The sequence below is a fragment of the Ursus maritimus genome, unplaced genomic scaffold, assembly GCF_017311325.1.
Source record: "Ursus maritimus isolate PB19 unplaced genomic scaffold, ASM1731132v1 scaffold_1, whole genome shotgun sequence".
Lineage (NCBI taxonomy): Eukaryota > Metazoa > Chordata > Mammalia > Carnivora > Ursidae > Ursus > Ursus maritimus.
The window spans coordinates 78145169-78172180 of record NW_024423343.1 but is presented as its reverse complement, the minus strand read 5'-3'; the positions used below and the strand labels follow the sequence as shown (position 1 = coordinate 78172180).

General features: G+C 41.5%; 1 protein-coding gene across 1 annotated transcript in view; it reads left to right on the top strand.

Moving 5' to 3' along the window:
- The first annotated feature begins 306 nt into the window (after positions 1-306).
- Positions 307-27012, top strand: part of LYPD6 (LY6/PLAUR domain containing 6) — a 119591-nt gene continuing 92885 nt past the window's right edge. Inside the window, exon 1 of the mRNA XM_040645098.1 lies at positions 307-425. The gene's annotated coding sequence lies outside the window, so the exon portion shown is untranslated. The remainder of the gene's footprint in view (positions 426-27012) is intronic.

Genomic DNA, 27012 nt, shown 5'->3' with positions numbered 1-27012 from the left:
CCCCACCTGCGCGGGGCAGTCAGCTCCTGCCGGCCGGAGTTTGCAGACTTGGAGCTCAGGCCGACTCTCCCGGAGTTGGGTCGAGCGCGCCCGGCCAATGAGCGCGCCCCGCGGAGGGCTCGGCTCCCCCCGCGCGCGCTGATTGGTCCCGCGGCCCGCGAGGCAGGGCTGGCCGGCCGGGGCTGCAGGCTAAGGCGAGTGCCCGGCGCCAGTGGGAGTGGCGCGCGCCCCCCGCCGACCCCCGCCCCTCCCCGCCGCGTTCTCTCTCTCCTTCCTCCTCCCTCCCTCCCCCCCTCCCTCCCCGCACTCCCTGGTTCCGGCCGCGCGCTGGCTGGGCTCCGCATTGCACACTCTGGGGGCGCCGCAGTGTTCGTGGGATGGGGCAGCGGGCTGCCGCTGGCTGCCGGAATCCGCGAGCAGCCCGGGTGAGTAGAGGCGGGCTTCCCGGGAGAGCACAAAAGGAGACTGGGTTGGTGCCAGCGGCCCTAACTAATGCGGTTTCTGGGCCATCCAGGCAGTGGGCTTAGTCCTCGGAACTACCCAGTGCTAAGACACCCACCCCCCACCTATTCTCGGGGCCAGCAGAGCTGGGATCCTCGCTTCTGCACCCTGCTTCGGTGTTCTGCCCCCGAGTGGGCAGCCAGCACTGAGCGCAACCTGGGCAGGTCTAGAGGGGTGTGGGTGTGCGTGCGTGTGTGTAGTGCTGGAGCACAGCGGGTGGGATGGAAATGTCAGGAGCTGCCAAGTTCAACGCTGGAGGAATCTTTCCCAAGAGTAATTCAGCACCTTCTCAGGGCCAAGTGTACGTCCACTAGGAACTCCAGCCGGCGGGAGTTCCTAGGTGGCGGAGTGGCAGCGCCCCACATGTTGCTGCAGGGGGGTGGGGGGTGTCGATGGCCTGGCTGCGCCCGCCCGCCGGGGGCCACTGCCCAAGATGCGGTAAGCTGGGGCGCCTCCAGCCGTTGCGGGAATTCTCCAGGCCCTCCGACCACCCACCCAGACGGACTCGGAGAAGAGCTGTCCACCCACCGAGCCAGGGCTTCGCCTGGGCTTGACTTGGCGATGTGTTTTTCTCTCTGGTAACAGCAGTTCATTTGATTTACATTTGGCTAAACAGTCAATTTTGGCCTAAAGCTCTCTCTACCTGTGGGTCTGACTTGTTCTGACCCCCAGCACAGTCTCATTAGCTCTCCTCCCCTCCCCACTCCCCGCCCCCGGCATCTACCCCTCTCGTCACTTCGGTACAAAACTTGGTGTTTCTACATGATGGCATCTGGCGTGGTCTCAGGTGTCTTAAGTGTCACAATCATTTGCCATTTCCTAGGGGACTACGAGGGCTCCTATAATTTTGGGAGGGGGGGTTGAGGGGGCAGCAGATCTTTGGTAGCGATTTGTTGGTAGAATAGCATTGACCTCCCAGAACATATGACAAAAAGAATGTTAAGCTTCTCCCTCTGGTAACCTACCCACAGTGTGACCTCCAAAATTCAATTTTCTTTGTGGGAGACTAGGGAGTTTAGATTCTCCAGGGAGAAGCTTATTTCTTGTTAAATTGAACTATGGTGACATACACTCTGTTCTGCTCTGCTCTGGCCAGCCATTGCAGATGCCATGATATTATTAGAGCAATTCCCTTAAAGCCATTACATTTTCTTTCGAGTGAGAGGACTCAGGATAGCTGCTTAAAATTTTGGATCTGCACCTTATTTCTCTGGAAGACATTAATGGTTACTGTATATGTGCTCACGTGTACCAAGTTTGCAAAAGGTATTTGTGCAATCGTCCATGAAATGGCTTAATGCACATTTATGTTAAACCCATTTAAATGTAAAACATCTATCTGTTTTCAATATTAGTTTCCACCTTGACCAAAGGCACCAGACTGAAACAGGACTTAAAAGAGGCTTCCTTGTCTAAGCAGAGGTTTTGCAGAACTCTAGTCCTCAGAGCACACAGTAAGCTTTCTGAGCTTGTAGGTACACAAAGGCTGTTAAAAATTGTGAATTGGTTCTTTGGTTTAAAAATATCAGAAATGCTTCCAGACCAAAAAATGGTAGATAGGATTCATGGGTCTATATCTTTGAAGCTGTTGACAGTCTTTTTAAGATGAATGTTTATATTACAGAATGCATAAATGGGCCTGATTACAGGCAAATAATGTCAAGTAAAAAACCATACCATATGTTGTATCATGCTCTACAGTTTACATGGCACATTGAAATCTGCTTATAAAGTGTCTGTGAGGAAGTCATATTTTTGTCACCCCCATTTTACAGGTAGGGTAGCTGAGGCTTTTGGAGATTATGATTTTTCCAAGGTGAATAGTGGGGTTCAAGTTTTTTTTTCTATTTTCTTACTTCCATTGCTCCCTCCCTCCCTCCCTTCTTCCCTCTCTCCCTTCCTTCATGTAGGCCACCTCTTCAGCGTTTTCCTACTTCTAATTTCTGCACCCCTTTTTACTATTCAATCCGTGGCTTCAAGACCACTATGTACCATTCCCAAAAAGCTTTGCCCTCTGCTAAATATCATATAACTCCCACTAAGATGTAGGCTGATAAGGATTTAAGGAAAAAGCTTATAATGTTTTTAAGGAATTATCCTTTTCAAAGTGGTGTATTATTTTTGTTAATGAATTGTTAAATATACAAGTAAACAAAACCCTAAGGAATGGTGTCCTAATGGTAGTGTTTCCAGAAAATCAAGGGACCGATAGTGACAGAGATGTATGAAACAGTGACAGAAATATGTAAGTCTCCCACTTTATAAGCAGAAGCTCCTCATAAACTCTATAGACAATTACAAGGAAGCCCTAATAAATGATTATTTCCATTAGTGCCATTCTTATGTTAAAAAGAATTGACAAAACAGATTACTTACATAAACCCAGGACCACTCAGGAAAAAAACCAAACACCCATTTATCAAAAAGTCCCCAAATCCTCATTAACTAGTGAACAAATGCAACAGAAGATATTGATTAGAGAGAAATCCTGTTTTTACTTGCATAGTTAGCAATAAAGGGCATACAGATATCTATCTGCTTATCTGATTATTTATTAAAAACCCATCATTTGCAAATCTTTTCTTGGGAAATTATTGCTCACAATATTTATGTGACATTGCATAGTACTTATTAAGATAAATATAATTAATTTTGTTTGCCTTAATGTAGGCAGGTATTGAGTTTACTAGTAATATGTCCTAGTTAAGTATGCGGGCTTTGGAAGCAAGTCTTGGCTTCACATACTAACTGTGGGACCTCAGAAAGTGATTGAACCTCTCTGTGCTTCAGAGAGGCACATAAGAAAATATGTAAGTTTTCTTATATGTAAAGCATGAATAGTAATGACACCTACCCCATGCAGTTTCTCAGTTTATCCACATGGGAATACTCAGGGAGCATCTACTAAGTGCCAGCACTGCTGTAGGTACTAGGGACACATGGACAAACTCCTCGCCAATGATGTTTACAGTCTAGTAGTGCCTGAGAATTAATGACATGATGTGTGTCAAATGCTTAGCGGGGAACATGACACCCAGTAAATGTCCCATGATTGTTAGCTGTTGGTATCATATCTTCATTCTGGAGATGTTCACTGAGTGCCTTGCAGATGCAGTGTGGACGGGAGCACATAATAAGGAATATATATATTTAAATTAGATTCAATTCAATTTGATATTATAATGAGAGAGAGGACTCTAAAGAAAGACATCAAGTACATAATCAGTTCTCTGAAAGATAATTCAATGCAGTCACGTAAGAGGAAAAAATGGAAATAAATACTTAAAAAATTTAATTACCCATAGGAAAGTGGGGAGTATGTGAATTTCCTTATGGGAACTTATGATAAAAAAAATAATAAACGTCTAGTATTCAAGCTACTTGAAACACTGATTACATAGGAAAAAATAAAAAGAATTCTTACTTAGATACATGTAATGAAAAATAAATTTTTGAAGGGTCAGGTTACTGAATCAAGCTTGGAAAGGGTGACAGATTCCAGGAACACAAAAATGAGATAGCCAAAAATGAATTTGAAAAAAATCCTTGCAGTGGATTCCTAAAACAATAGCAAAAGACTCTTAATACTGTGAGATGAGACTTGTAGAAGCACTTGGCTTACATTGTACCAACCATATACTCAGATATAAAAAAAGAATACACTGTAAGTGAATTCTTTGCTTCACCTTTTGCTGAGTAATATTCTTACACCCAGGCTTTCTCAAGCAATAATCACCTTGGAGGAAATAGAGCAAATGATAAGTGCTCAGGATATTGCAGACCTAATCCACAGACTAGATACAGAGAAATCACTAAGACCAGGGGGCCATTACCTTAGTGTGTTGATGAAATTTAGTGTGTAAGTGACAGCTCTCTGGGGCATTGGCTGGTATCCTTAGGGTTCCTGTCAGCAGAAGGGTTTCAGGGAGACCCTGGAGCCATCAAACCAGATCCGTGCCTCCATGGACAACTGAGAGTGGGTATTCAAAGCCAACAGGATGACTGCAAATGCAACATAGTTTGTAGAAAGTGGGAAGAATGATGCAAGTTAAAGGAGGAAATACCTTTGTGGCTACAGTGTTGCAGAAAATGTGATATTTTTAAACTTTCAAAAAGCCTAGCCAGATTTCTCCCTATTCATGACCTTTTTGTTTGGCCAAGAATCAAGAAACAAGGAGTGAAGATAAATAGACACTCTTCTGAGTGGACAAATAGGCTCTTCCAGTAAGTAGTTTGGGGATGATTTTATTTAAACTTTTATAAATGTTCACAGATGGCATGCAGTTCTAATGAGTAAGTAAAAATCAAGCTGATAAAGTTGAACCATAGGAATAACTTAAAAGACAACCTAAATTGGAAGAAAAATAATAGAAGATTAAAGGAAAAATGGAAGATTGAAGATAACTGTACTCAGGAAAAGCAATCCCAAGCACATTTAGAGGAGATGGTTTTAAATTCTATTCCCATCAACAGTCAACAGAGCTGGATAATATTCTCTTAGCCCTCTAAAAAAAAGTGCGTCCACCAAGTTAAAGTCAATATTAAGAGAAGCGTAGGATATAAAACTGTGTTACTGTGATACCATTTTTTGAAAATGTGTGTTAAGTTTATGTAAATCCTCCCTACTTATCTGTTCATCGCTCTAGATAGAAAGCAGTGCATCACCATATTAACAGTGACTATCTCTAGGTAGTATGAGACTGCAAATGTTCTTATTGTCTTTTTTTATTTCAGTGTTTTCTAAATTTTCTACAATGAACATGTATTGCTCTGATAAAAAAGAGTGTTATGAGAATAGGATGTAGTGTTATAACCTCAGATTTCACACTGTTTTACTATAAGAAAGGCTTCTTTGGTTATCCTATCTAGGTCTTCTGGAAATCTGTAGTTGCAAATTTTGCCCTGAACTCCCTGTATAGAAAAGGCCGCTTGTGTAAATACTTCCCTTGTATTTGCTATTAGGAAAAAGTGTAGCTGAAGATGAACACCTGTGGTCTGCTCCAGTTAGTGAAAACTGGGAACTTGAAGGAGATTCATTCCATTTTTACCATAATTATCAGGATATGCAGAACCAAGTGATTGGAAGCATTGCTGACTCCTTTTGTGGACTATAAGCCTCATGAGGGCAGGGACCAAGTCTGTTTCTTTCCCTTTGGACTTCACAACACTTGCCTTGATGCCTGGTACATGGCAGTCTCCCAGTAAATACTGACAAATGTCTCGAATTGAATGAAATGGATGAAAGCTCCAATAGACTCCCAGAAATTTTAAATAAAAGGAGATACTAAGCCCCATTTTATCCTTTGAGGCCATATGACTCATTCAAAACTTAATTTAATCGTGATCTGTAAGTTATCCTGACATTCCTTGTACTATACAACCACTGGGCCACAAAAATGGTCTGAGTTGGTTATCGGATCCTCTGGCTTATTCTTGACTCTTGATCCAGATCCTATCACTGGATTCCATCTCTTATTTCATTTAGTTCCCTGTGTTTTTGGGGTTTTGTTTCTTTTACTGGATCTAGATGTACCATTCTCTCCCGCCTGGCCTTGGGATCACCACCTTCCTTCCTTGATTTGGACCCCCTATGTGTATGATCCCTGTGAGCTCTTCCCCTTCCTGGTAAGCTAGAATCTTTGCAAGAGAGAAACGCCATGAACTATTAAGTATTCATAATTGGATACAGCACCAGATTCCTGGAAGAAACCTGGGAGTCCGTGTATATTCTTCACCACCATCCTTCAGAGCAAAAAGTTGCTATGGTCAAAATAATAATATACCTGGTTTGTCAGACTCTTAGTGGAAGAATGGATGAGTTTATCTTGTTATCATATAAAATCTGATATATATGTTACTCCATGCAACTCTTTTCTGTTTTTAAGATTTTGAAATATTTATTTATTTAGAGAAAGAAAGTGTGTGGGGGGAGGAGCAGAGGGAGAGGGAGAGAGAAACTCAAGCAGAATCCATGCTGAGCACAGAGCCCAACACGGTCTCCATCTCATGGACATGAGATCATAATCTGAGCTGAAACCAAGAGTTGGACACTCAACCGACTGAACCACCCAGGCGCCCCACTGCATGCAACTCTTACTGTCATTCTTCAAGAAAGAGACACATGAAGGAATCAGATAAGAGCACTCAAATGATCAAGTTAGTGGCCAGAATTGTGAATGGGCCCTTGGGGAAGTGCGGCTAGTATCTGATGACAGAATATAAAGCAAAGAACACTGCCAGGAAAGATAAAGGCTCAAGGAAGAGATAGGACCCTTGTCTATATATAATGAAGGTTCCTGTGATGCCTACTAGAAGCTCTCCTTAGATTCAACTAATCTGACTGTAGAATTACTGCTGGTCACCCATGGCACCAGTGTAAACAGAAGACCAAAGGATGGGAACCACAGCTTGCCATCAGGCATTCCTTTGTGGGAGTCCCTGTAGCAGTTCATGGAGCACAGCTCAGGCGTGAGGAGATGAGACTCACATTGGACAGGTGTGGGAGCCATCTTGGCCTAGAGGCCTCATGCTCCCGGGAGCTGGTATCTTCTTATAACAACTGCCTAGACAAAGCTTCCAGGATTCCATAAGGGATGTGCCCAGTTTCCAGAATCATGGCAGCCAGAGATACCCCAAGTTTGATATCCCCATCAGGTGATTTTGCTCAGTCTACCAATTAGGGGTCAGAGTTACTGTAACTAGTAACTTCGTTGAACGTTTTACCCTTATCAGGTTGCTAAAAAAGAAGAGCTAGACAGATACTGGAAGTCAAATTCTCCTGCATAAATTTGCACATAGAGTGAGCTTGGATTATTTTTCATGAAAGTGGAAAACTAGAACCAGAAAACAGCCATTGACATTTGAAAGCAAGGGACTTTGGACAGAAAGTAGTAAGCCTACAGACTGTGTAATATCCCCATCGCCACCCTGCCCTCCCACCTGCTCAGCCCCACTTTCTCTCTTACCATGCAGACTAAAATTAAATATAGGTTCAAGAAACTGTAGGTATATGGGTGAGCGATTACCACATAATAGGTTGTTAGGGGAGACAGAAGTACTGGGCACAGAATCATCTTTTGATTGACCTTTCAGAAGCCATAGATGTAAGAGTTCTTAAACCCAGGATTGTCCTACAGTCTCTGCCATGAAAAAGAAAATCAAGATTGTTACCTGAATTATCAAAACAAGTATGTTTAAGCAGTCTAAATAATTAACAATATAGTTATTGTGTTTGAGTGGCAGGATTTTGAGTGACCATTTTCAAAAATAGATTTCTCAATGTTTTTATGCACAAAAAGCAGGAGAAGTAAAGATTGCATTATTCTCATCTCACTTTTTCCTTTTCAGCACTGAATTGTATAATAAGTTAGCAAATGTACACATTATTTAAGTCTCCATCAAGACATCTATAAATACTAGTTCCTTTATGCCATTAAAGCAACTTAGATAATGTATACACTTACTTGCACTTATAATAATAGCATTTATTACCCTCTACTTTTTGTTTGTATGGCTTTTCATATACAGCATTCTGCATACTCGTGCGGGATTATATTAATTTTCCATTGGCAGAGAAGCAGAGCCCAGTAGAGGTTAGAGGCCCAGGCTCTCCTGGGTTGTCATCCTGCCCCACTGGTTGCCAATGTGACCTTGAGCAAGTTATTTAGTTTCCTTCAGTTTAACTGGTTGCCATTAACTAGCTGGGTGACCTTTAGCACGTTAGTCACCCACTGTCTGGACTTCATTTGCTTCAGCTATAAAATCAAGGGGCTGCACCAGTTAGATTCCCAGGTGTGTAGGAACCAATGTACATTTTTTTTGCCATTTAAAACTAACCATTAATGGTGATCTAATAAAATAGTTTTGAGCAACTGAAAGTGTGGCATAATGTTGGTATTTAGACCAAACTAAGTTAAACAGAGTTCTTGGCTTCTAAAGAGCATGAGCTCTATAATAAATAATTTAAAAGATCTAGCACAACTCCCTGAAATTTGTTCTTTTGTGGCTCTGTAGATCTCCACTATTCTTTGACTTGATTCTTCATGCGGAATACATTTAATTTCTTAGAATTTTTCTATCTGGAAGAGGAAAAAAGCCCACTTTCAAGTGTTCTAAAAATATTACCACTTAAAAATACTGACTTTGATAGAAGTAATATTCTGCACTTACATAGTATCTTTCCATATACGATCAAAGGACTGGTGTTAGAAGTACATGGTTTTTCTTTTATGTATAACTTTATAGAAGAATTTTCTTTTATGAAATTCATTTAATTCATATTCCCAATCACCCAACCGAGTGAATTCCCAGAAACTTTTGCAGCAGTTCTGACTCCTGGTCAGACATATCCTGGGTCAGGAATGTCCTTACATTCATCATTTCCCAATTGACAGTCCTTTTCATCCTTCAAGACCTCATTCAAGTGCATCCTTCTCACAGAAGCCTTTTCTCAAACAAGGCATCATGGAACACTACATCAAAAACTGAAGATGTACTGTATGGTGACTAACATAACAGAATAAAAAAAATTTACTCTTTCACTTATGCTTATATTTCATACCATGTTTCTTACATTTAGCTCATTATTTTCATAATGTCTTATTTCTCTTGAATGCCAGCATAAGCATATTGTCTTACACAGAGTAATCCCTCAATAAACATGTGGAATAGAATTAGCACTTTCCTAGAGAAAAAGCTGCACAGATCGGGATGGGAGCATCACAAAAAATTGGTGTAGATGGGAGGGATGGATTGGTTTGCTAACCTTTACTCAGCTCCGCTTCTCTGCCAATGGAATATTTAGTCTCCGGGTGCCCATGAAGAGCAAATACCACAAGCTGTGACTGTTCTCCTCAGAGACACTTCCCCACTTTTGTTTCCTAGAATTACCTTCTAGGTATTGAGGACTATATGGAACAGACTCTAAGCCGCTAATCGTGGTGAACAAGGACTTGGGAAAGATACGTATGCCATCTTCATAGGTGGAAATAAACTCACTTTCATACTACAACGTGCTTTTTAAAGTACATAGGTCATTTCAGTTCAAGAAAAACAACAGAAATATTGAAGGAAGAAAATAATCATTTTCCTTCCTATCACCCAGATTTATTATTCATATGTAATTCCTTACTACGTCAGTAGCATTTTTTGTCTCTAGGTTACATGGTGGCTGCCTAGCTATGTACATTGCATATGGTCAGTGTGTTTGCTCCTTATTCTAGTAGAATAAACGATATCAAATGTGCTATGTGTAGGTAAAGATAGACAAAATCTTTCCATGCTATTGAAAAGCTCTTCTACGAACCATCTCCCATACGGCCCCCTTCTCATAGAACAGAGTCACATGCATCGTTAGGGCTGGCACGTTTAAAACGGAGACCTAGACAAGGCAAGATTTCATCTCTAATAGCCAATGTTCTTTTTCCGGCTCCACTGTCCTAGATCGGAATCACAGCCATCTGATTTAAAATGTTGTTTCAAGGGGCACCTGAGTGGCGGAGTCGTTAAGCCTCTGCCTTCGGCTCAGGGCGTGATCCTGGCGTTCTGGGATCGAGCCCCACATCAGGCTCCTCCGCTGGGAGCCTGCTTCTTCCTCCCCCACTCCCCTGCTTGTGTTCCCTCTCTCGCTGGCTGTCTATCTCTGTCAAATAAATAAATAAAATCTTTAAAAAAAAATGTTGTTTTAAGGAGCACCAGGTGATATGTGGCAGGATCAACATCTCCTCCACCCAGTTCTGAGAAACCACTCTGGGTTCATCTTCCATTGTTGCCAGTGTGGTTTTTTGGTGTTGCCAAGCCAGGCAAGCGATGATCAACAGGATGCAAAAGACATTTTCCCACCAAAGCTATTGAGAGGCTCAGCTTTCTAAATGAGGGACAGTACATAGCGTATAAGGGACTAGCATTAAAAAAAAAAAGATACATTTTGTAATGGTACTTTCTTCTCCACTTGGGAACTATCTGGGAAAGGTCCTTGCCAGAAGGGTGATTTCCAGCTAGGCTGAGCAAATTCAGGAACTGCAGAGTGCTCCATGGCACCTAGAGGACACTGCAGGCGGGAGGGTAAACTTGTCTCCTGTAGCTTCTGGGTCGCTCTGACACTGCAGGAGGGTTTCTGACCTCTCCGGGAGAGGCATTGTACTGAGTAAGGTTGACCATGGGAGATGGAAAGGAAAAGAGTGAAGAAGAGAAGGAGCTGAAGGGCTGAACAATAAGGAAAGGATCACCTACTTTATGATCCGTTTGGGAAAACATTCCCTATCCTGTCTGATTCCAGTCTTATCTGGGAAATCCCTACAATAAATGTCAATAAATTTGAGGAGAAACACAAAACTCTATCTGCCTTAATTACCTGCCATGTCCCTGCCACGGCCTCCATGAAAGCCACTCCCTGGTAAGTCGTTGTTAGAAGGCTTGGGGTGGGGGTGGGGGTGGGAAGGACGCCCTCACTAATGAATGAATTTGAGCCTGTTAACAGCTGCACGCATTGGTCAAGTAGACAAGCAGAAGTTGAGGGAATGTAAGAGTCTGAGGGGAATGAGACAGAGACTCAGGAGAGGCAACCATTTTGAGTAACATGAGTGGGAGGATAGATGTGCTCTGCTTATTTCCCACTTTTATCTAAACTCCAGTCATGCTATTCTGACTTATCAACCACTAGTTAATTACCGGATCTTGGCCAAACAAGTTAACTTTCACCGTCAGTTTCCTCACCTGTGAAATGATTGTACGAGGTCAGCACTTCTAGAACAGGTTCAGCAAGAAGAGACACCAGTTCTGTGGAATGTTGAAGGCAGAAAAAAGTGTGTGATGGTCCAATATGTTTGGGAAACAATGGGTTGAATAATAATGTATTTTTTTTTAAGTTGCAAGACTTCAGAACCTTTGGTAACTGACTATCATCCTAAATGTCTGAAAGGAGATGTACTACTCGGTGAACCCAAAACCTGTTGGACAGTCGCACCCCTTTTGAAGGCACATCTTGAGGGTCAGTGTTGGTACCACATGAAATACTGGGTTAGCTGGTGTCTGAGTTTCTTCTGGGTTTTCAATTCTGTGAATCTACAGTTAGATAGTTTGTCTCTCTTCTGTTTCTTTTCTAGCTAGCTCCTTGCCTCTTATCTAGAAGAGTTTGTGTGTTGTGTATAAACCTTTTGATAAAAATGTACTCTGTTAGAAAATCCCTGCATCTACTTTAAGAGAGGAGCACGTTGAGATAGTGCAAACCTGCGAGGTGTGCATTTTCCTCTTTAGTTTTATATTTTAGACTACATAAAGTCACAGGCAGTCAAAACACAAATAATGACTTTCCCAAACACACCCATACCCACACCCACACACCCTTAACAAAAATATTGAAACATTTATGCTAATAGGATAATATTTCAGAAAAGAACAACTTGCAAAAGACCCCGATTTTATTCTGACAGAGGCATTTCTGAGCGAAGCAGTGCAATTAATCACAGAGCTGTAACAGCAAGATGAAAAGGCAAATACTCAATGTATGCAAAATGGGCACTGCTCTTCCCTTCAGCTTCAGGAAAACACAAGATGTTTCTCTCACCTTGCCCCACCAATACTGATCTCAGATTTTTTTATTTGGCTCCTACCAGATTCACCCTTTGCTTGATGAGGACCTGGTAAAGAAGCTGCAGTGTTTGGAGGAGGGACTGGAGGCCCTTATAGATGTCCAGGGGACAGCTTGGCTAGGTCTGGATTTCGCCTTTTCCCGCTGAAATAGCTCCATCTGCAGAGGTGGTGGGGGTGGGGGAGTACAGGGTGGCCATCTGTAATCTCTTGGGTTCAAAGGAAGAGTAAGGATTCACACTGGCTGTTTTTCATATTGTAATCATTGCACTTTGTGAATTCTCTAACCTTAGGCAAATCTGAATCTCTGTAGGGTAGCCTCCAGGTAATTTACAGGAGATGACTTATAGTGGCCTGTGAGTTTGGTTTTCTTCATGTTTTTTTTAAAAAATAATTTATTAGGCAGTGTTAGTATATAAAAGCCAAAATCTGATACCAGTTTCACTTTACAGTTAAATTTACATGTTCTGCTATTTATAAGTTTAGTTATCTGTCCTCCACCATTCTAAATTTTTAAGAATCTTTGTCAAATGTTCTGTTGTTTGAACTCGAGTTTATCTCCGATGAATCATCAATATTCCCATTTAGTTATTCTTGTCTTGTTAAAAAAGTTGGGATTAGCCGTATCCATTTAATTATATTTTTAAACTCTAAATTGAATTTCGAAATTTGGTGGACAATTGATAAGTATTTCTTTTCTCAAATGCTAAAAGGCATATTATAATATTGGCTTAATTTGGAGGGCTCATAATTCCTCACCTTGAATGGCTTGACAAGGATTCCAAACAATGCTGTGCTCTGGTTTTTGAATTCAACTCTCATTTTTTAGAGGCCACCTTTCATGTTCCCTTAAACATATGCACGACGCTTAGTTCATTGCTCATCGCAAGCCCTGGCACAAAGTAGATGGATACGCAAATAATGAATCATGGAACATTGCATCAAAAACTGGGGATGTACTGTATGGTGTCTAATATAACAAAATAAAAATTATTAAAAAAATAAAATAAAACAAACAAACAAACAAAAAAACCCAAAGTAGGGGCGCCTGGGTGGCACAGTGGTTAGGCATCTGCCTTCGGCTCAGGGCGTGATCCCGGCGTTCTGGGATCAAGCCCCACATCAGGCTCCTCTGCTGGGAGCCTGCTTCTCCCTCTCCCACTACCCCTGCTTGTGTTCCCTCTCTCGCTGGCTGTCTCTATCTCTGTCGAATAAATAAATAAAATCTTTTAAAAAAAAAACAACCCAAAGTAGATGGATACTCACTAGATACTTGACGAGCAGAGACTCTCCCTACTCAATCAGTGTTTGCCGGGTAAATGAACAGATCAGCTCATGCACAGTGCTCCCTATAATTGTCACCACTGTCCTGCCAGTCATGTAATCATTACCTGACATAAAACACTATGTTTCCTAACAATTCAAAGTACATTTTTATAGCCTGCAAATAGGATGCTAATTAGTGTCTAATGTTTATTTTCTGTTTTTTAAAAAATAGATAAAAGAATTCTACTTAAAAGTTTTTGTACAAAGCAGAAGAGGTAGATCCGAGCAGTTGGCTCTGTGCTGCAGGAGCTCCGTGAACGTTGGAAGAGATGCGGGTCCTTTCACGTAGGGATGAGATGCTCTCTATGGGCCCGAACCTAAGAGCCGTAAAAACACTAGGTAGGGTTTGTTTTGGCATGTTATGGCGTTCCCCTTTTGGGACACGCAATCATTTATGGATGAAGGATTTCCATACAGCTTTGTGCATAATCTTCAAATTATCTTATGTGAAAAAGAATCTTGTGTGTAGTTGGTCTGTAGCTGATTGTTGACGTGTTACAGGCAACACTCTGGACGTGTAGAAAGATTGAACCATTTCTGAGACTTATTGACTAGTAAGTCACCCTTGTTAAAGACTGGTTGTTTGGGAGAATGACAGGGTGCACACAGGGCAGGGGAAAGGCTCTTCCTGTCTCTGTTGCACTGCCCCAGTTTCGTAATCCCCTGACCGTTCGACTTGGTCATCACCCTTCTCATTGCTTGGCAAAGTGTTGTTGATTTATTAAAAGCACTTATACATTTTAATAACCAACCTGAGGGCAAAAAAATAAAACAAAACAAAAACCAAAAAAAATCAAAACCCAAACCCAAATGACTTGTATTTGGGGCTTGGCATTGAAATTTTATTTGCTGTAATTTACCCCATAAATGACAGCATGGAGATTTCCTCTTCCCATCTTTTTTGGGCAAGTAGTTGTATCTGTTTTTTGGCAGCACTTAAGAAACTGTCTCTTATTGGTTATTTTGAGAATTGTTCATACTTGAATAGAGATTATGAGCTTAAGTTTAAATAGCTTTGAAATCTTTTAAAAATGGTTACATTTTTTAATATTGAATCACCACTGTCTACATTTAACATGTCCAACAATTTGAATGACCTAATATGTTACATTTGCCAATGTAAACATAGCAGTAATCAGGCAACAAGTACTTTTCTCTGGGCCCTATTCAGGGATATAAAAAGGAATGGTAAGACGTGGCAACTGTCCTTGTGGGACTTGTAATTGGCTTCTCTCTTTCTCTTTGTTTGAGGATCAACTTGTGTCAGTCACAGTTCAAGGTGGAAACACAATGGCCAATGAAACAAGCAAAAGTCTCTGAGGAGAAAGCGGTGAATAAGGCTCCCATAATCCCTGTCCCCTTAGAGCTCACATTCTACAAGGGTGGAGGCAGAAAATAAGGAAATAAATAAGAAAATATGCAGTATGTTAGATGGTTATAAATGCTATGGAGAAACTAAAGTGGAGAAGAGGGAATGTCTGAGGTGGACAGGAGGCAGTTGGTAACTTTAAATATGGTAGTCATAGGAGATCCCGTGGTGAAAGTTTCACATGAGCACCTGGACCAGGGAAGGGAGAGAGCCTTGGGGACCTCTGCAGGAAGAACCTTCCAGGCAGAAATGCAAAGGTGCTGTGGTAGCATCATGCCTCACCCTCAAAACAGCAAGAAGACCAGTGTCAGGAGTGAAGTAAGCCAGAGGAAGAGTAGTAAAAGGTCAAAAGCATAAGGCGGTGGGTCATCCATAAGGCAGGGCCTTAGAGGTTACTGAAAGATGTTCCCTCCTTCCTTCCTTTACTCCCTTCCTTCCTTTCTTTCTTCCTTCCTTCCTCTTTCTTTCTCTCTTTCTCTCTTTCTCTCTTTCTCTCTTTCTCTCTTTCTTCAGGGGCTGAGTCAGTTGAGCCATTGGAAGGATTTGCATCAAGGAATGACCTGATTCATTGTATGATTTTAAAAATCACTGGCTCCTGTTGGAATAAATGAAGGGAGGGAAGGCTGGAAGGAGGCTGTTGCAATCCAGATGATGTTGACTTAGACCCACGTGGTGGCAGTGGAGGTGGCGAAAGGGCATTCTTTGTCTATTTGGAAAGATTGCAGGAGGTAGCATTTACTGAGGGCATGATGCAGGGTATGAGTGTGAGAGAATCAGATGGCTGTTGCCTGGAAGGGTGGGGTCATTTACTGAGATAGGAAGCTTGAGGAGGAGCAGATTCGGAAAAGGATCAGATCAACTTTGGACATCTTACATTTGAGATACCTGTTAGGCTTCCAAGTGGAGATATGGAATAAGTGTTGGGAATATGGACGAGTTCTGGGGAGAGGTAACTTTGGGAGCTTCGCTCTCTCTGTAAAAGCCATGAAATGGGAGCAGATCCACAAGTATGAGAAGACTAGATGAGGGTGTCAGAGCAGGAGGAGGACAATTACGTTGCAGACGTATGATCCTTTATTATTTGCTATAGGTACAGAGAGAAGTAGGAATTTGTGGGTTAGAAGCGATGAGGCCACTTTCATGGAAAGTGTGAGAATTGAACTGATCTGTGCAGATGGGTAATATTTGGATGGATAGAAAGAATGAGGGGAAGGCATTTTGGTTAAGAGGTGCCAGAATTAGCAAATCGAAACCACAATAAGATATCACCTCACACCAGTCACCATGGCTTGTATCAAAAAGACAACAAGTGTTGACAAGGATATGGAGAAAAGGGAACCCTCTTGCACTGTTGGTGGGAATGTAAATTTGTACAACCACCATGAGGAACAGTGTGGAGGTTCCTCCCAAAATACAAAATAGAAATACCGTGTGATCCAGTAATTCCACAACTGGGTATTTACCTAAAGAAAATGAAAACAGTAATTTGAAAAGATATGTGTACCCCTCTGTTTATTGTAGCATTATTTATAATAGCCAAGATATGGAAGCAGCCCATGTCCATCAATAGATGAATGGATAAAGAAGAAATTGCGATAGATAGATAGATAGATAGATAGATAGATACAAATATATCTATGTCTATGTATACATGTGTCTATGTACCTATGTATCTATCTATATGATACGTAGTATATCTATATAATGGAATATTACTCAGCCTTAGAGAATGAAATCTTTCCATTTGCAAGGACATGGATGGACCTAGAGAGTATTATGTTAAGTAAAATAAGTCAGACAGAGAAAGACAAATACCATGTCTTTCAGATACCATGATTTCACTTACATGTGGAATGTAAAAAACAAAGACAAACAAAGCAGAAACAGAGCCATAAATACAGAGAACAAATTGGTGGTTGCCAAAGGGGAATGGGGTCGGAGGGATGAGCACAATGGGTGAAAGGGAATGGAGGGTATAGGCTTCAGGTTATGAAATGAATAAGTCACAGGGATGAAAAGTACAGCACAGGAAATGTAGTCTAACGATATTGTAACAGCATTGTATGGTGACAGATGGTAGCTAGCAGAACATATAAACTTGTCAAATCCTTATGTTGTACACCTGAGACTACTGTAACATTGTGTGTCAATTATACTTCAATTAAAAAAAACGTACCAGAATTAAACATACCACAGTTCCTTAATACGAAGGTAATAAGGGAAAATATACCAAGATCACAGTAGAATTTTCTCTCAAGTGAAAGCGGTAGGATTTCTCGTCTCTGGTCTGTTTCCTAGGATCATGATATGCAAATGGTAAAGAGGCTTGGTCTCATTAAAATCTTGAACATCTCATGGCACTTTGCTAACAGCTTTTCCTCCTCATCCTTGCAGCTGGTGCTGCCTTATATTTTGTAGTAACTTGAAACTGACATGTGGGGAATTTTAAGTACATATGTTATCAAAACAGATGTTCCACAGACTTTATCGACTATCAGGAGGTCATCTCATCTTTCAGAAAGCAGCCTGGAATTTGAATTTAGTTACTCTCATAGTTTTACATTCTCCAAAGTAACTATGTGGGAAATTTAAAATTTATTAGCAACTTTCTCTTGTTCTTAGATTTTAAAGACATGGCAATTTCAATAAACCTGAAAAAAAATCAAATGCTGTGCTGTGTAGAGGCAGATTATTGACCAGCATTACTTGCCTGGGTAAATCTAAGGCACATGAGGATTTTCATGCTTTCTCAGGAACTTTGGAGTCCCACTTTATAAAGGAAAAAAGTCCCATTCTTTTTCCATGCAAAATGAAAATTAAAGCAAAAATGAACTTCATAAAATAATACAAAGGATGCTGAGTTCAGAACAAATAGAGAAATTTTGCCTCTTGTTTCCATGTCCCCCTACTTTTTACTAGAATCCAGATGAGAATCAAGTTTCCGTTTCTGTTCTGCATAAAACTTTCTCATGGAGTTGCGAAGGCTGAGGACCATTGGCAGAACTCCTTGAGATAAGAAGAATTATGTATTTTTTTTTTCATTTTACTTAAAGAATGCCTTTAAAACAATGTGGTGTTAATTGTTTGGCACAACTGGGTGTGATATTTCCGTACCCCATTTTTTCCTTTGAGTTTCAAGGAGGTACAGAGTACAACTCCAGGAGGCCTTGACAGTTTATCAGTCAAGCCTCATAGGTGTTGGCTGGAGAGCAGCAATCACTGAGAAGCACACTGGGCCCATTAGCGCTGTCTGGTAGAACTTTCTAGTCCCTTTTGTGGTGACAGACATCCTCTATATGGTCACTGGCCAACATGTGGCTTCTGAGTACTTGAAAGGTGGCTAGTGCAATTGAGGAACTAGATTTTAAATTGTATTTATTTTTAATTAACTCAGACTTAAGTGACCACAAGTGGCTAGTGTCCACTGTCCAGTACTGTAGATTCACCGGTTTGTCTTGGGCTTTCTGGAGCGTGGAATGGGTAGGAGCCCAGCGTCCCCTTGCTGTGGTGTCTCTGCCCCTCAAGGAGTGTCCACAAGCAGGTCTTCCGTGTAGGGACTCCGCACCTAGGGTTACTGCTAAAGAGTGCACGTGGTGCAGGACTTTGAAATATCTCCTTCCTGTTCTTCACAGGGCTGGGGAGGAGGAGCATAAAAAGGTAAAGTGACATCAATGAGATGAGGTATTTGTTATGGTCTTAAAGACTCTTTTCTCACTAAGATATTTAAAAAATAGTCTATTTGAATATTTTACTACTGATTGTGAGACAGAATGATCCTGGGGAGTAGAGTTTAGAGGTAACATTGTGAGAAACTCGTTTTACTCGCCGTGAAGAATTCTGTGAAAGACCCAAGGATTGCTTGTTTATAAGGGCACTCTTGAGATTCTTATTCATTTCTTGAGTTTGCGAGTGGATTATTGAAGGCCTACTGTGTGCTTTCGCATAAATACCGACAGTGTATGTATTGCTCTGGGGTAGCGATTATTAAGGAGAGGGATAAACAGCACAGGATATGAACGTGACTAAGATACGGCTGCTGTAAGGTGGGGGGGCGAGGACAGACAGTGGGCCCAGCCTCGCAGTTCTCAGCTGGGATGTTGGTGTCACACAGGGTGCCACATTAAAAGTTCACTCCAGAATCCTGGTGGGTGGTAGAAGATAGAGAAAGGAGGCCTTTTGCCTTTTCAAAGGTCAGTCTTTACGTCTGAGCCAGTTTGACACACTAGCAGTCTTACTGCGGCTGTGGTGAGCCGGCCGCCTCCTGTATGGGGAGCAGTCCCCACTGAATTTGCGGAGAAAGGTGTTTAAAAAGATTTGTTGATTGATATTTCTGTGGTCATTCTGCCACTCTCACTCATAAAACTAAATGGAGCTTATGTGCCAGGACTATGCTTCACTTGCCGTCTAAATGGGGAGGAAAAAAATGTGTATATGGAAGAAGAAAACTAACAATAAAATCCGCCGTGAGATGGAGCCTGCATGAGTGGGGCGGACCGTAAATGCCCTGTCCCGCAGTTGTCTTCAAATACAGAAAGGGCCGTCGGTGGGAGAGGCATCAGGCTTCCTCTCTGGGGCTCCAGAAGGCAACACTGGTGGTTTTGTCTTTAAAGAAAAGGGTGTTGAAGGCCTGTCTCTCTGCAGAGTGCACTGGGATGGGAGAATGGTTTAGGAGAGGGCAGGGCGCACAGAAGATGAAGAGGTGACCGTGCCTGCCGCTTACGGACGGATTCCTTGCAGGCAGTAGAAGGGATGCTTCACAAAATAGAAGAGGACGCTATGAGGGGATCGGCCTTCCTCACGGGAGGTGTCCCCAAAGAGGCTCCCTGGACGCTGAGTGGGAACGAGGAGATTCACGCTGGCAGAGCAGGGGTCAGAGAATTACTGACCGTGGGTCAGACCTAGCTTCCTGCTTCCCTTTGTAAATATTTTTAGCAGAACCCAGCCATGCCCATATGCTTAAATCTCACGCAGGCTGCTTTCACGCCATAGTGGTGGAGGTGAGTGGTTGCCATGACATCCTGTGCCCCAAAAAGCCCGAATTATTTACCGTCTGGGCCTTGATAGAAAAAGTTAGCAGGGCCCTAGAAAGGATTGGATCCAGTGACATATAAAATCCTTTCTAATTCTCTGCCTGTAAGGGATTTGGAACAGAATCAAGTCTTGTGGGAAGTGGGAAGAGCGCCCGCGGGAGGTGGACTTCAGTTGGACCTTGAAGGAAACTGGCGGGTCCTGGCAGAGGAGGCCGTCCAGCATGACCCCGGGCCGATCTCACAGGGATTGAGTCAGCGTTCCTTGGATGCCGAGTACAGACTCATTCCGACATTCATCCGTCCATTCATTTACTCTTTACGCCTCCAGCGTATCGTTGGCCAATGTAGACAGCGCTCTAAAACACTGCTCTGCCTGTTCTTGGTAAAGTAAGCACAGATTCTGGCACGAGCTGTTGGCATTTTGATAATAACTTTGCTAGTGTGGAAATGCTCATTAAGTTCAATGTGTATAATTGAGTTTTATGGAGTTATTTTATTTTAAGGATAATGGTCTCACCTAGACACAACTTAGAATTTATTCACGTGTTCGGCTTAATGGTAGGACATAAGAAATGATGGTTCCAAAATGAAAACCTCCCTGTATTTGCGGGCGATGCTGCTCGCAGTGTAAGGATAGGAGGCACATTACTATTCATGCCTTTTTAATTGATTAGCCTTTAAGGCTTCTGAAAACCCTTAAAAGTTGTTTTGTCAACATTAGACCAGCTGCTGTGTAATTATGGTAGCTCTTCTTGCAGTTAAATTCTTTTAATAACGTGTTCAATCTGCCGGTGCCAAAGTGCTTTGAACCTGTGATATATACTATAGAGAGCTTTTGTTTTTACTTACAGATGGTTGGTGCCGTTTTCTGGGCAAGTCTGTAGAATTTTCACAGAAATTTTAAAGATGAATTACTTCAAAATGGAAGGCAAATGCATTTGAACATCAGGTTACTCCTCCTCCTATAAAAATTGTTAAGATGTGACTCGAATTTTGAACTTGACTCATAACAAGCTAAATATGCTCATTAAAAAAGAAAAGACATCTCCACCCTGAAACCGTTTTAAGGCTCTTTGCTCTCACTCTCCAGCTTATGAATCAAAACTTTCTGGCACCCGTCAGATGGTGGTGAAAGCATGGGGCTGTGATAAAGATCGCTGCTTAATGAGGAGCCAGGCACGGTGGTTCCGCCCTCAGGGCAGGGGGCCGAAGCCCTGCCCGGAAAACTGAAGGTGATCTTAGCGGTGTATTTTGCTGTTTTCCAAAGGAGCTCTACCCTGTAGTCTGCCATGAAAAATTATAACTAGGGACAGGGACTGGTGTCGGAAAGATGCAAATGGAAGATCCTGTGCTTCTTTCCTTCCTGTCTCCCCGCTCCCCAGACCCCTCCGTGCACACACACGTGCCGACACGCACGCTTCGTGCAGCAGTTCTCTGGACAGGTGCACGGGTGCGTCAGGTAGATCAGAGGCGGGAGCGGTGACGGTGGCGGCTGTGGCGGCTGCTCCCGGTAGCGCAGGTAACTTAGCTGACTTCTTCCCTAGAGCATTTTAAGAGAAAGACAAGGCCCTTTAAACTGGAGGCACAGAACATCAGCACCCGGAGGAACGAGAGACTGGACGGGGCTGCAGCTGGCTGTCTCTGGCCCTTGCCCAACTTGTAATAAGAAATGCATCTATGTTGCTGGGAAACCACGAAGTGATGCTGTCAACCGCTTGTGCTCACCTTTTCTCTTCCTTTCGTGGTGTTTAAGGAGGCTGGGAGAGAAATGGACTTTTTCCCATATGAAGAAGCCAATCTGCTTCAAGTTTGAACAGAAGTTCAGGAATATTAATGATCTGCAAAATCTGGGGAAGAAGCTAACCTCGACAGGATTGGCTTCTGTAATGGCAGGGCCGGCTGAAAACCGTGCCTCTCGCACTTGCTTGCTCCCAGTGTGCAGATCTGTGTGCCTTGGGAGCTCTGGAGCCCTCAGAATTAGGCATCTGGGAGGTTTGAGGAAACGTTTGGGAGGAAACGTGGACTTGTCGGCATCTACTTGTGGTGTTTATGAAGTGGCCTTTGAGATGTGGATATGAAGAGAATTAGAATTTCTTTAAATAAAAGGTACCTACATTCGTTAATATTTTATTCTAAAATATTATATAAAGTTATATAATTTATCTTAAAATTTATACTAAAATCTTTTATGTAAAATTAATAATATATTTTTCCCTGTGGAACAAAACTTGTTCCCGGTAAATGGCTTAATCTTTACAAAGTTATATTGAATGTTAATTCAGATGTTTTTAATATTTCAGTCTGCCTAGATATGGCCAAGAAAACTAGCGTGAATCTCAGTGTTCGATAACTAAATATCAAAACCTGTTAGTACTGTCATACGGTTTGGGGGCATCACCGCTTGCTCAGGTGTGTTGTTTATGTTGACGTGATGGAAATTGGATCTGCCTTCCGGTGTCAGTTGTAATTGCTTACATGAGACCTGGTCTTCTAATCAGTCTTATCACATAGACCTTCTTCTATATGCTTTCACATATAATGCTTGTCACAATGACATTTTATATGCTTTCTCAAAGTCTTGCATATCGTTTAAGAAAATTGTAAACCGTCAAAACTTCTCTGAGGGCTGCAAAATTGTCTTTATCACTCACCCACAATAATCTCACGTTATCTTGAGACTGCACTGAATCAGGGAGAGGACGTATTGATATTAACTTATGGTGCTAAGAAAAGGCTTGATAGTCATAAACTTATGTATACATGTATGTACATATATCCATGTATATGAGGAATCAGTTTCCAGAGAACTCCAGTATCAATAAGGTAAAGGACTTGTGCACGCTCAGATGGCCAAATATCATGGAGGTCTTTGCTTCTCAAACAAATCATCTGCTAGGTCCCCTATTATATTCACAGGGACTTAGGCATAGTGTCTTTTTTTTTTTTAAATCAAGTATTTAGATTTTCTTGTCTATAAGCAACAAAATCCAACTCAAATTAACTTAGGGAAATTTATTTTTAAAGGATTATCTCATGTGTGGAGCAAAATTGATCATTTTCTTGCCCCTAATTTATACTTTTTGTATTCTGTAAGGATTGGCCTTTGCACTCTGGGTCTGTGTACTTAACTAAAGTAAATTCTTATGGTGCCGGACTGCACCACCCCTCTCTTACATGATTATGTGTAGAATAACTGAAGGAAGAGTCACTGAAATTGCCAGAAGCCCAGGGCCATAGCTGGGCCTCACTAGCAAGGACTTGAATGCATCTGATACTGTCTCCCTCTCTCTTGGTTTCTCTCAGCTTGTCGGTTTCATTTTTTTCTTACTGCAGACCAGGTGCAGATAAAATGGGAAAGATCACTTCAAATCCTCCTGAGATGTATACACCTTAGAGTTTATGCCACTGTATAGGACTTACTCATGCTCTCTGGTCCCAGACCAACAGTCCTGGGGAAGAGAGCTGATTGACTCAGGCTGGGACAGATATCAACTTGGACCAGTCAGCTGTGTCAAGGGTAGAACAACATGTCCTTGTCATTGGTGGCCCTTTCTTGTGTATCAGCAAAAGGAGAATCAATGTGGGCTAGAGAAGCTTGGTACAGGCAAAATATTTTCCTTCCTCATACATGGACACATCGTGTCTCTCTCCGCAACCATGATTACCTTGCCTCTGCCAGATACCTTCTTTTCCTCCCTCATTTCTACTTTGCATGCTATTGCTTTTGATGGTTTGGTAAATAACTTGGGGCAAGACCCTATATCTTGCCCCAAGTTCCTGGGTCAGTGATGTAGAGCAGGTCTCTTCTGGTCTTTTCCCTTGAGTCCCAGTGATGCTCATATTTCTTTTTATAATTTAGGGAGAAGTGGCAGCTCAAGAGAAGGCAAATGAAAAGGTCAAATGATGAAGCTCGCAGTCTTCTTTAGGCCCGGGAGATAATGCCCTTTTCTAAAGGCTAAATGTTTTCTTGGGATGAATGAATTAGTCATAAGTCCAAAATTTCATGACTGCCTTAGGAGATATTTGATTCTTTATGTATGTATAACAGGTATAATAGTTGGAGAAAATGCACTTTTTATTTTTCTTATTTCCTAATTTGTTTTCACTATCCAAATTCATTTGCATTTACTTTTTATGCTAAGAAAGTTTTCCAAACTCATTTAACATGTAACTCTCCAAAACTTTACTGGGATTCTGTAGCTGGTTCAAGATGGCAGTGCAGGAAGATCCTAAACTCCCCTCCCCTCGTGGACACAACAAATCTACAGCTACATATAGGAATAATTTCCCCTGAAAGAGTCCTAAAGACTAGATGAAGAGGTCCTCCACAACAGAGGATAAAAGGGCCATATCAAGATGCTAGAAGAGGCAGAAATGTGCTCTTGCCAAAAACCCGTTCCCAGGCACAGCAGCACATAACCAGGAGGGATCTTAACGATAGGAAACTTTTCCTGAGGAGTGAGTGATTTGTGCCCTATATCAGGAGCCCCAACTCTTGGATCCTGCACTGGAGAGACCAGCCCCCAAAACATAAAACCAATAGGGATTGTGTCCAGGAGAACTATAGAACTGTGGGGAATGGAGAACCCACCCTTAAAGGAATGATACACAGACTCACTCATGCTGGGACCCAGCACAAAAGCAGAAGTTTGAAAAGTACCTAGACTATTTGTGAAGGAAGCTCATTACTAATCTTAAAGTAACTGCCAGAGGGCAGGAAACTGTTGAGACTCTTTCCAAGGATGGAAGTGCTGGCAGGTGCCCTTTTTGTGATCTTACTTTACTTTGCTAATGCTGACACTGGTGGGTGCCATTTTCAGTCTCCTGCTAACTTTCTAGTACAGGTGTACAATCCTTATCCTCTTCACTGCAGCTGTGCCACAATGAGCCAGGTGAACATACCGCCCGCTTTGTTCCCACGTGGCACCTGTGCCATAGCCATTTGGGCAAGTGTATGATCTCCCCTGTGCTGCATTCTCATCCCTGCCGCAGCTGTTGGGCCTCCACAGCCCACACAGGGGACCCCTGGCACTGGTGACCAGGGTGTTGCTTTCTGGGATCCACAGTTTATCTCCCATGCAAGAACACTCCTTCAAGTCTGGGAGAGGCAGGTGTTTCATGTAATACATAGAAATGAACACAAAGAATCAGGCAAAATGAAGAGTCAGAGAATATGTTTCAAACAAAAGAATAAGATAAAACTTCAGAGAAAGACCTATCTGAAACAAAAATAAGTAATCTACCTGAGTTCGAAGTAATAGTCGTAAAGATGCTGACCAGACTAGGAAGAAGAGTGGATGAACATGGTAAGAACTTCAACAAAGAGAACTGAAAAAAACAATAACTGAAGTGAAGAATACACTAGAGGGGTGCACCAGTAGATGGGCTAAAGCAGAAAAACAGAACAGTGAGCTGGAAGGCAGAGCAATAGAACTCACCCAAGCAGAGCAGCAAAAAGAAGAAGGAATTTTAAAAAATGAAGATACCTTAAGGGACCTATGGGAAAACATCAAATGGAATAATATTTGCATTATATGGGTCATAAAGGAGAAGGGAGAGTAGAAGTGGCAGAAAACTGATTTGAAGAAATAATGACTGAAAATTTTTCTAGTCTAGGGAAGGAAACAGACATTCAGGTCCAGGAATCCTAGAGAGTTTAAGTAAGATAAACCCATAGAGATCCATACCAAGACACATTATAATTAAAATGTTCAAGATAAAGAGAATCTTAGGGACATCTGGCTGGCGCAATTGGTTAAGCATCTGACTCTTGATTTTGGCTCAGGTCATGATCTCAAGGTCATGAGATTGAGTCCTGCATCAGGCTCTGTGCTCAGTGGGGGAGTCTGCTTGAGATTCTCTCTCTCCCTCTCCCTCTGCCCCTCCCCTCATCCTTGCATTCTTTAAATGAATGAATGAATGAATAAATAAATAAATAAATAAATAAATAATAAAATCTTAGAATCTTAAAAGCAGCAAGAGGAAACCAAAGTTACTTACCAGAGAAAAATTCCCGTAAGGCTATCAGATTTTTCAGCAGAAACCTTGAAGGTCTGAAGCAGGTGGCATGTCATATTTAAAATGCTGAAAGGTAAAAACTTCCAACCAAGACTGCTCTACCCAGCAATATTATCATTCAGAATAGGAGAGATAAAAGTTACCAGATGAGCAAAAGCTAAAGGAGTTAATCACCACTAAACCAGCCGTACAAGAAATGTTAAAGGAACTTCTTTAAGCTGAAAATAAATGGCACTAATTAAAGACAAGGAAACATATGAAAATAAAAATTTCATTGGAAAAGGTAAATATTTAATAGTGGTAGTGGACTAATCACTTATAAATCTAGTATGAAGGTCAAAAAAATGTACTAAAATAAACAAAAACTTCAATAATTAGTTAAGGGATCCATAAAATAAAAAGATGTAAAATATGACATCAAAAACAAAACATGGGGTGGGTGATTAAAAATGTAGTTTTGTAATGTATTTAAATTGAAGTTGCTATCAACTTAAAATAGACTGCTATATACAAAGGTTATTATATGTGATATATATATTATCTCCATGGTAACCACAAAGCAAAAACTTATAATAAATACACAAAAGAGAATGATAAAGAAATGAAAACATAACACTAAAGAAAATTATCAAACCATGAGGGAAGAGAGAAAGAGGAGAAAGGAGCAGAGAGGAACTATAAAAACAACCAGAAAACAATAAAATGGCAAAAGAAAATACCTATCAGCATTACTTTAAAGGTAAATGAATTAAATTCTCCAGCCAAAAGACAGAGTGGCTGTCTTTTGGATTAAAAACACAAGGGTCATGGATATGTTGCCTAAAAGAAACTAATTTCAGAAGGACACATACAGAGTGAAAATGAAGGGATAGAGAAAGTTATTGCATTCAAATTGAAACAAAAAGAAAGCTGGTATATACGTACTCATATGAGGCAAAATAGACTTTAAAACAAAGACTATAATAAAGAACAAAGAAAGGCATTGCCTAATGAAATGAAATGAAAAAGCTTAATTCAGCAATATATGACATTTATAAATATCTACACACCTACCATACAAGCACCAAAATGAATCAAGCAACTATTAACAGACCTAAAGGGATAAATTGGCAGCAGTGCAAAAATAGTAGGGGACTTTAACTTCCTGCTTGTATCAATGGATAGATCATGCAGACAGAAAAT